A 10974-nucleotide genomic window follows, 5' to 3' on the forward strand; every position below is an offset into this window, starting at 1 on the left:
AATGGCATCATGTCTAAGGTTCCTTTCATCTTAATGCAAGTTGAAACTACCATAAAGAAGGAAATCAAGTAATGACATCATGATATCTCCAACAAAAATGGATTCATACATTGTTTTGAATTAAGAAAGTACTATAAAAGAGTTTGTGCTTTTTTCCATGATATTTTGCATATGGAACCCAAATGATGATATGCTTGAGGGGTTTAATGGATATAACTTAGACAATCATGGTGAGTGCCTTTAATAACATGCATGATCAAAGTGGGAGAAGGACAAAGAGGGTATGAGATGAGTGATGATGCATTTCAAAATTTTTATTATTGGTGGGCATGTAAGAGTTTTCCTCGCAAACCCTTTGCATGATGCTCTCCCGCTTGATCCTAGTTTTTCATTTTACTTGCACTCAATTAGATACAAGCTTTGTTCACAAGCAATGGGAAATTGATTTAAGTTTGAGGAATGAGAAGCTAAAGCCCACAATTGGCCCAATCATTGGACACGCATCTAACAGTAATAGTTAGTGATGAAAGTTGATGTTCCTAGATTATGTAGACAAGTTTGTAGATTTGGACTCAAGTGGGATGGATGGTCACTCTCAGCAAAACTTTCGACAAATGATGTTTATGGGCTTCATGACCAAGACTTTATACACAATGGGAAAAAGTTAGTCAATGTTCTTGACAAGCCTAAGTGTCAATGGTTATTGATGATATTTGGATCACCCTAGATCATGTTCTCATCATGTATGATGCTTTCTCTATTGACAAGCGTATGGTAAGAGAGGGAGACATTAGGTAAGATGATTGTCAAAATTGGGTAGGAGCTCAAAGAATATGTAGTAGGCAAGTGCATCGATGTTTGGCATAACTAGGAAATAATGGATTATGCAAAATAAAATGGGATGCGCTTGGAATGCAAGTGTATCCTGAAAGTGTCAGAGACTACATCAACATCTTTTGTTTGCACTCTTGAGCTTGATGGATCGACTCTATCTTGTAGGAAAAGTCTCTTTCTTTTTTCACATTTGGAGGCTGTGGATTATGCATCATACCACTTATATGATGAGTGCAAACTTCATAAGCAAGGAGGCATTTTTGGGTGTGTAGCTCTTATGCCATTTTGTTGTCTTGTTACTTGAATATTTCAAAGACTTTTTCCCAGGTCTCAAATTCCCTTTAGATCTTATAGTCTCAGATGCAATTGAAATCTTCTTTAGCAAGATTGGGAGCATGGTGGGTCAAGAACACTCGTATGACATGATGGCTATGCTACATAATAATGCTAGGGAGTTTGAATACACTTGCCTCCTTTTGAATGCAAAGAGAAGGGTCCTTTGTTTTACAAAAGCACATAAGAAGCAAGAGAATGTTTGGAGGGATTGAAGTGTACATCTTACAATATATTATGACTAAGATGGCTCATTTTACGAATTCATTAATTCTTAACATTCTTTATGCCAAGTTTTTTAGACTTGTTATACATGTGAATATTAATATAAGGGATAGAATATGGACTTTAGGTTTTCCTTTTTCTAACTTTCTTTTTAAAAATACTATCTACATAGCTTGATATTTTCACCATGATTTTATAATTGTTTAAAAACAAATATACTATTTAAATAGCTTGATATTTTCACCCTGAACCAACCCATATAATAAAAATCAATATACTATTTAAACAGCTTGATATTTTCACCTTGAACCAACCCATATAATAAGTAGACAATTGTATCACAGTTTAAAGAAAGATATAATTGTCTAGCTACAAATTGTAGTATAGGAAAAGACTTTTGTTAAATGATGTGAGACGAATACTCAATAATAACAAAACATTGCAACTAAGAGTATAGAAATGCATATGTATTTTCCAAGAAAATATAATTACTCAAAAACATTTATCATCAGTTAAATCTATCTATCTAAAAACATAAAGTTTCTGATCTAGAGCTTTAGCCCCTAATTGATTGGTAATCAAGTGGATCCTAGATTAAATCAAACCTAGATGCAACATGTAAAAGGTCCATTCAAATTTTGTGTGGCTTGTCAAACAATGGCTAGCTTGTTTGAATTTTGCATAGCCTATCAAATGACAACATGCAACTCGTTTTTCAAATAATTATTTTAAAACTTTAGCCTTAACACTAGTCTTGTAATTTGCCACAAAAGTGGTTGCAAGCCACTTTAGCAACTTATGTCCTATTTTACTCTATTTGAAATAGCAAATGTATATGATATTAAAATTAGATGGGACTTTTCCAATGTTATAGGATAGTAGAGTAAAAGATTTGGAATAAATTTCAAGTCGAAAACTGCATGAAAATTGGTCAAAATAGCATTGACTGATGCTATTTGGAGCTCTTACAAAAGTTGACAATTTTTATCTTATTCCAAATCTCTTAATGGGAATATATACCATATACATCAAAGTATTTTTCATGAAACTTTTAGCTTGATTAAAATTTCTAAGATGCTTTTGATTAGAAATATTAAAAGTTTTTTATTTTTTGCAAAAATGATATTAATGATGACCATAAAAAGATACATTCCCTAGGTTCTTTTGACCCTTTCTATTTTTTTCAACTACTATCTTGTATTGAATAAATTTCTCTAATATTGTTTCTTCTTACTTTTTCTCTTAGATGAGGAATTGAATTTTTTGTAGAGGGTCCAAATTGCCACAAAATTAGCTTTTTTGCTATAAGACTAGTGTTAATACTAACATTATAACTCTCTTAACCCTTTTTCACACTAAGCTCTGTAAATGATTTGTATTAAAAGAATGTTCACATTGGTTCTCTCCTCAAGACTAGTTAAAACAGAGTGTGTTCACACTATTACCTTTTGCAAGTCTCAAATCTGCATTCACAAGTGACTATTTCCTAAGCACTATTTATATTATTTCTCGTTAAAGCCAAATCATAATTCCTCTTGTTTTTTAAAGCTACGACCATCTAGTGAGCATCATGTCAACTCAAGATGTCATTGAACAAATTCATGGGATTTTGATTCCACATATAGTAGTTGTATCTACTTATGCAGAAGAGCTTATGTGGCATTATCATTGGGAGAGGCACAACAAGCTCAAGAGAGGAATATGAAGAAAGCAATTGGATACATAGCCGCATGCTTAGGTGATGAATGAATGCACCATATTGATTGTATTCTAAGTGCAAAGATAGCACGAGAGGAGCTCAACAAAGTCTTCATCAGCAAAGCATAGAATCTAAGCATTCTAAGATAAAGCTACTAATGCAACTCCATAATCTAAAGTTCAACCCAAAGGAAGATCTCATAAGTCACTTAAATAAATGTAAAGGTATTAAACAACAGGCTATTCTAAAAAGAACATTAGATGAAGATGAAGCCAAAGCTATTTTATTAGCATGCTATGATATAGATGGTTATCAAAATCTAGTTGAAACATCATGTAATATGGAAGATTTGAAGCTACACCATATTGAGGTATCCTTACTAGAGAGAGAAAGAAATTAAATCCGCTCAGAACACTTCAACCACTACTCATGACAATTGATCTTCATAACTATAAGAACCTCAAGGCTCAAATGCAATCATTGTGGATTAACTAACCATGAAGAAAAGAATTGCAGACACAAAGGTATATATTAATGCACAATTTGTAGATATTTTGGTCATTTTTAGAGAGAGTGCTATTCCAATCAATCAAACTATGCAAATAAACCACTTCAAAATCATGATATATCTAAATCAAATGAATCCAATGATGTATCTCCATCCAATGGACATCTATTTTAAATCATATAATCGGAATGTCCACCATTCACATCAATGATGTAGCCAAGGGGATAACTTCCCAAATCAATTCAATAATTGCTTATATCATGATTAGATCACACCACATACTTACGAGTATGATAGGAGACTCAAGGAGGGGGGAAAGGGGGGAGATATGTTTTATTTTGCAATCACATCCCTAATGACAATGGCAATAAGTAATGACCAACCATGTATTGAGGGGAGATTTGTTAGCATATTTGATGCGTATGCATAGGAACTAGGTCTAAGAGAATGGATAGACATGTGTATGAATAAGGATGGATGAGTTGGCACTCAAAAGAGGCTACCCACAATGTATGCAATGTATCCCATAAGCAAAGAGAGGGAAGAGTAGAATAGCTAAAAAGCTATAAAACAATGTAGTAGCTTTACTATCAAATCAATAAAGGCTATTTGGTGGTATCATGCCTCTCGATCACTTGTTCTTCTTCTTTTCCCCATAGCTTCCCTTATCTTCTTGATCAACCATGTTCTCTAATAGAATGTGCAAGTGAAGCAATTTTTGTATGTGGTTTCACTCATCTGTGCACAATTGTAGTACTAATATATCAGGATATGTAAATAAAGCATGTGCAAAGAATCGAGAGAGAGAGGAAAAATGTGAATGTGCAAGTGAAGCGATTTGTGTATGTGGTTTTTCTCATGTATGCGCAATTGTAGACTAATATATCAGGATATGTAAATAAAGCGCATGCAAACAATTGAGAGAGGGGGAAAAAGTGAATGCATACGTGCATGTGAATATATATGTATGCAATTGAATGAGTAATAGTATGATGATATTGTTATCCTAATAGTAACTATTTGAGCTGTTTGAAAATAACAAATATCACACCTTTTTATTGTAAGTTCATACAACGATCACTACAAGATATAGGCCACATACCGACGTTCAAAGTGACAAAAATGTTCACAAAAAAAATTACCCCCTGTCATCACTAAACATGTCACTATTAGCATTTCCAGAGAAGCGTCGCTATTGGTGTCGTATTAGTGTCCCATTTGCAACCCAAATAACAAGGAAAATAGTGACGCCAATAGCGATGATTTGCAATGCACATTGTGACGACAATAGTGACACGTGCAATAAATTTGCGACGCTATTAGCGGCAGTTATAGAGAAAAAAAAAGTTGTGGCAGGGCAACTTACATGTAGCACTATGTGCTGTATTTACATTCTAGAAATGGACTACATGTAAAGTATACAATGGTCATCAAAATGAGTGCAAAATGTACTTGAACCCACAAGACTAATATATAAAATAAATACAAGATCACTAAATAAAAGTTCATGGAATCATAGCAAGATATAACGGAGGACAATAACGTAGTGCATAGAAAATGCCTACATAAATCACATGACCAAAGAAGAGGATATGCGCTCCACAAATCCAAGCACGAGCTATAGATCCTCGCCATCCAAAATCTCATCCCGACGCAAAGGAACATCGAATGGACTTTGCAAAAAAAAACAACTACACATCAGTCCACCATACATAATGCATTTTAATAAAAATAGTAACTACGGACAAGAAAGATGAGTGACTTATTGGGCCGCCGCGTGCATACAGTCTATTGATCAATACAGTGAGACTGTGTCTCTCTGCATATCGAGTCTCTAGGTCGGTGGGATCTTGCTTTATAATGGAGTGCTACAAAGAAAACAAAATACAACTGTTAGAAACACGATTGTTAGTACAATTGATATTGCAAAAAAATAAGTGAGAAGAACAAAAGAAAAACTTACAAAGTTCTCTAGATAAGTCCTATGGCTGCCACTCCCAAGATGATGGACCACCCTTGCCTCTAGTTGTGCCCTCGTTGCCTCGTGCTACTATCTCCAATGTAGTGGAGAATTTGTAGCCTTCTCCCTAAGTCTATGCTAGTCATCTGTATCTAGCCACTCAGGCTTTGAGGTGCCACTCTGAAGTGCATTGCGTGCGTCCGATCGTTTGTGTAACATGTGTGCACGCATGCACTCCCTCATCTAGCCTGTGGAAAACCTATCTGCCATGGTGGGTACCAAAAACTCCTCATGCAAGGATACTACTATGTAGTCCTTGCTCCCCTCAGGTATGTTCTTCCAATGGTCCAAGACATCATGCCAAAAAACTTGTTGGCGCAAATCTCTCATATGAGCCATCACTCTCCTCCCCTCATCATTCATGATCATGGCTCCTATCCTATCATCTACAATGTATCTATACCCCTCTGGGGTATGTCTAAGATGTGTACTCTCCCACCTACAATCACACTCTTGGGCATATCTAAGAGAACCCTGTATATCTGGTGTACCCACAGGGGTGGTATCTTTTGGAGTAGCACCCATAGGGGTGCCACCTGCATACAGCTGAGCAAAAGCTGGAGTTACTGGAGCAGATGTCCCCACAAGTGTGACAAATCCTACAAGTGACGCAACTGCACCAGAATGGCAAGACGAAGACACTGCGTCAGTACCTCCACAACAACCATTTGATCCACCCTCTCTCGAACCTGCACGAGAGCGAGGAGTAGCATCTATATCTCAAGCCGACCATGGGCTCATTACATCCATATCTCCGCAGCATCCCCTAGAACTACTCCCTCCGTCCGGCCCAAGTCTTGAGCATCAACCTCATCTCTGGAAACCGAAGCAACAAAGCGTACCGAAGTAGATCTAACGGAATGACCTAATGGTGTCCGAGATAGCTCCTGGTCTACCATATCTCTAAATCAAGCCATTTGATCTAGAGACATACGTGTGAATATCTCCTGCAGCTCCTTGTCACTCATCCCTCAACTCATCGTGTTCTCCAAATATTGCCAAAGGTCACCTGCATTGACAAAATTTGATGTTAGCATAATCAATATAAATATTCAAGCAAAACATGATAATATAACTCTGAAAAAAATGATATTACTTAAAATGCATATTCTAGAGTACCCTTATAAGCGATTCATCAACGAATTGAGTAGGCATACACTAGAAGGTCGATAGAAAGGTCATCACAAAAGGATGAGTCCACCTTGTTCTCAAAGAATTCTTGGATAGGAAATCATCGTTACCTAATTCTGCCTCCTCTACATGCTCCCAAGCCATCTTCGACCTCCACTCATTACCCTCCATTTGCATACTATCCTAATCTACAATGGGAACATTGCTTTCATCATATACTCTTGCACTTCGGAGAGCTGAAGGCACAACATACCACCATCAAGGTTATCGGGGGTTTGAATAGAAAATTACATGTTCAAAATCACATACAAGAGAGATTTAACATTTGTGACATATATCATGTTGTAATAAAATTAAAAAAATTAGTTCATGCATCTGTTCACAATGGGCCAGTAAGACAAACGTATTGCACAAATCCGTCCATCTTTTTTTGGAATCTATTTTGCGAAATCCAGATGGACCTCGTCGAACGATTGCCCCAGCTCCTTCCAGTACCACTTTGAACCATTACACATCGAATATGATCATGCAGAAGCTACGATAATCCATCGTGACAATACTTTGCAAGTTTCCAAAACATCTCATGTATAACGGTTTTTGGATCCATGGTTCGCCATCGGCTCTCTTGCTCGAACTTTGCCATGACTCCACAATCTGTTGTGAAACGCATTTTGTGGATATGCTCCACGCGGAGATGTCACCTACATGAGCACGCCGCACTGTATATTTTGTATTGTACATTGAAACAGTTAGATTAGTTGTCACATATAAGATCTAGATATGACAACTTATAAAACTTGTGCTCACATTTGGACTATATCCCCTCAAGAATTCCCACTCCTCAATGGAGATCTCCACCCCTTCGCAAGAGGCAGCGATCAAAGCTTCGTGTAACCATTGCATAGACATAAACCGTGACATCTCCTCTATCCCCTCGGGATATCGAATCGGTCGATGGTGTGTACTACCTCGAAGTTTGGATCACACTTCTTTTCGATCTTTTTCAGCTTGCTCGTACCTAGTGAGCCACGTCTCCATGGATGCATGGTGCAACATACAAAAACAATTCACTTTCTCCTCCATTGCAGCATCCATCCTTTTTTCTACCCCATTTCCAACCACCACATCTCTAGTCAATCTATCATCGTCCTTTAGTGACCATAGCATACTATTGTTTGAATCCACCATTGGTAGCCACTATGAAATATGTACTAACACCTAAGACACCAACCAACCTTTAGCCATGCTACCTTCTGGTTGAGCTCATTGTCGCATAAAGCCTTTCACGGTTTTCATGAAGTGCTTTAAGAATAACATTCATCGCGTATGGATAGGTCTAGTAATCTCTACTTCATCTACAAGATACACCAGGAGGTGGGTTTGTATCATGAGCATGCTAGTGGGCAGGTACTTCTCAAAGAGACAAACAATCTCCACTGCTCCATGCCTTGTGGATTCAATAGAGAATGTCTTGATCTCCTTATGTGAGATCCATTGCACTAAATTTGACAACCCGTAAATCGCCCCACGTATTTCTGGAGTAAGTCATCACATGCGTTCACGATCGTCAGTAGTACAAACTGCCACAAATTAAGAAACATTACAAACAACGACTAGATTCCAAATAGCAAAATATGCAAGCAAGAAGAAGAAGATCATGAACCCCAGCTTCGCATTGTCCTTGAGACAATAAGAGCACACAAGCTTTATGCTAAGAAGAAGAAGTGTGCATTCTTCAAGCGACAGATTGAGTATCTGGGATTCATTGTTTCAGCAGAAGGAATCTTAGTAGACCCGTCCAAAATCAGAGATGTTCTGGAATGGCCAGCACCAACAACTGTCAAAGAAATACACAGTTTTCTTGGATTGACAGGATGGTATAGGGTCTTTATCAAAAACTATGCTTTGATTGCAACGCCTCTGACAGATCTACTGAAGAAGCAAACATCGATTGTATGGTCAACTGCTGAACAATCTAGCTTTGATAAACTAAAGCAAAGCTTGGTATCAGCATCTATCCTAAAACTTCCGGACCTCAGTAAGGAGTTTGAAGTAGTAACTGATGCTAGCACACTTGCCTTAGGATGTGTGCTTATGCAGGAGGGTCATCCTGTAGCATACTCTTCAAGAAAATTGAAGAGCCATGAGAAGAATTATGATACCCATGATCTAGAGCTGTTAGCTGTCATCCATGCTCTCAAGCTTTGGAGACACTACCTGCTGGGTAACAAGTTTACCCTTGTGACGAATCATAAAAGTCTCAAGTGGAACTTTACCCAGAACGAGCTCAACACGAGGCAACGTCGATGGATTGAAGTGCTGGAGGAGTATGATTTTGAAATCAAATACCGGCCTGGAAAGGAGAAAGTAGTTGCCGATGCACTTAGTCGCAAGGCATTTCTAAATTCTCTAATCTTGCAGGATCCATCAACAGCTAGATCTCTAGCCACAAAAGTATCCATGCCAAACAACCCAATACTTGAGCTAGCTAGAGAAGAGGCATGCCATGATCCAACCTATCAAAAGATGCTAAGCGAGATCCCTATCAAGGATCAAGACCTGAAGCTACAGGCTAAGTATCAAGAATTCTCTATCAATAGTGGACTTGTCTACTATAGAACGAGATTATGTATACCGGCAAGCCAGTCACTCAGACAAAAGATACTTTGGGAAGCTCATGATTCCCCTTTTTCAGGAAATCCTGGCTCTGCTAAGACCCTCAATGCAGTCAGAAAGAGCTACTATTGGGAGAGGCTTAAAGGTGATGTTCTCAAATATATCACTGAATGTTTGTCTTGTCAATGTATCAAGGCCAAACATGTCAAAATGCCAGGAAATTTGCAACCACTTGACATTCCCCAAATGAAATGGGAATTCATCAGTATGGACTTTGTTGTTGGCCTACCCCAAGTTCAGGGAGGATACAACTCCATTATGGTTGTGGTGGATATGCTCACCAAGGTTGCGCATCTTATTCATGTTAAGACATACTATAAAGCCTCAGACATTGCAAGGTTGTTCATCAAGAAGATATTCCAACTGCATGGATTACCCAAAACAATTATTAGTGATCGTGATTCTCTCTTCACATCACACTTCTGGAGAGCTATCTTCGTAGCCATTGGGACTCAACTCTATTTTAGTACAGCTTACTATCCTCAAACCGATGGTCAAACGGAGCGACTCAACCAAGTCATTGAGGATATGCTAAGGGCACACTGCTGCCGTGAACCAAAAAGGTAGATTCAATACTTGCCATTGGTTGAGTTTGCCTACAATGCTTCTTATCAACAAAGCATTCAGATGACCCCTTTTCAAGCATTGTATATGCATGATTGTCGAAGTCCTTTAAACTTCTCGGATCCAACCCTAAGAGTTGAAGCTTCAAAGCAAATGCTGGAAGATATGGATGACCAAATGAAGTCAATAAGATAGGACATCCAAGCCGCCAAGGATAGACAGAAGGCATACGCGGATTTGAAATGTCAAGTTAGAACCTTCGCTGAAGGAGATATGGTCTTCATTCGCATACGCCCAAAGAAGAGTTCCCTATCCTTAGGTGAATGCAAGAAGCTAAGTCCAAGGTATTGTGGACCCTACAAGATTGTCAAGTGCTTAGGGCCTAGTGCTTACAGACTTCAACTCCCTGAGAACCTAAAGGTTCATAATGTATTCCACATCAGTCTACTAAAGAAGTATGTACCTAATCCCAGTCATGTGCTTGATGATCAACAAGTTGTAATGCCTAGCCAAGGAGTCCTTGAGCTACGGCCTGACAGGATCTTAGATGTTAGGGAAAGACAATTGAGATCCATAACCTTGAGAGAATATCTCGTCCAGTGGAAAGATTATCCGGGAGGAGGATGCCACTTGGATGGATGAAAGTGCTCTCAACCAATAATATCCCCAGTTCTTCTCGAGATGAGGACATCTCGATTCCTCTAAGGGGGAGAGAATGTAATATTTCCGCTCGAAATATTAAAGAGCTTTGATCACCGCACGCCCGCGCAAAAACCTGTGCAAAATTATCTCCCACATCGTAAATTTTGGCGGCTAAATCCTTACCCCAGATGCGCAATAATAAGCCCATCCGCATTGTGTAATTGAGGTCAGGGTTTAAGAGCACAAAGCTGCGTGAGAACACCCTTTTTGAAGGGGCCATTGGATAATGGGTGAAATTTAGGCGAATTTTTTTATTTACCCACCCCTCAGTCGATGCATGGC

This window comes from Lygodium microphyllum, chromosome 24, assembly GCF_053477565.2.
Source record: "Lygodium microphyllum isolate KBCC chromosome 24, Lygodium_microphyllum_v1.1.10, whole genome shotgun sequence".
NCBI classification, from domain to species: Eukaryota; Viridiplantae; Streptophyta; class Polypodiopsida; order Schizaeales; family Lygodiaceae; genus Lygodium; species Lygodium microphyllum.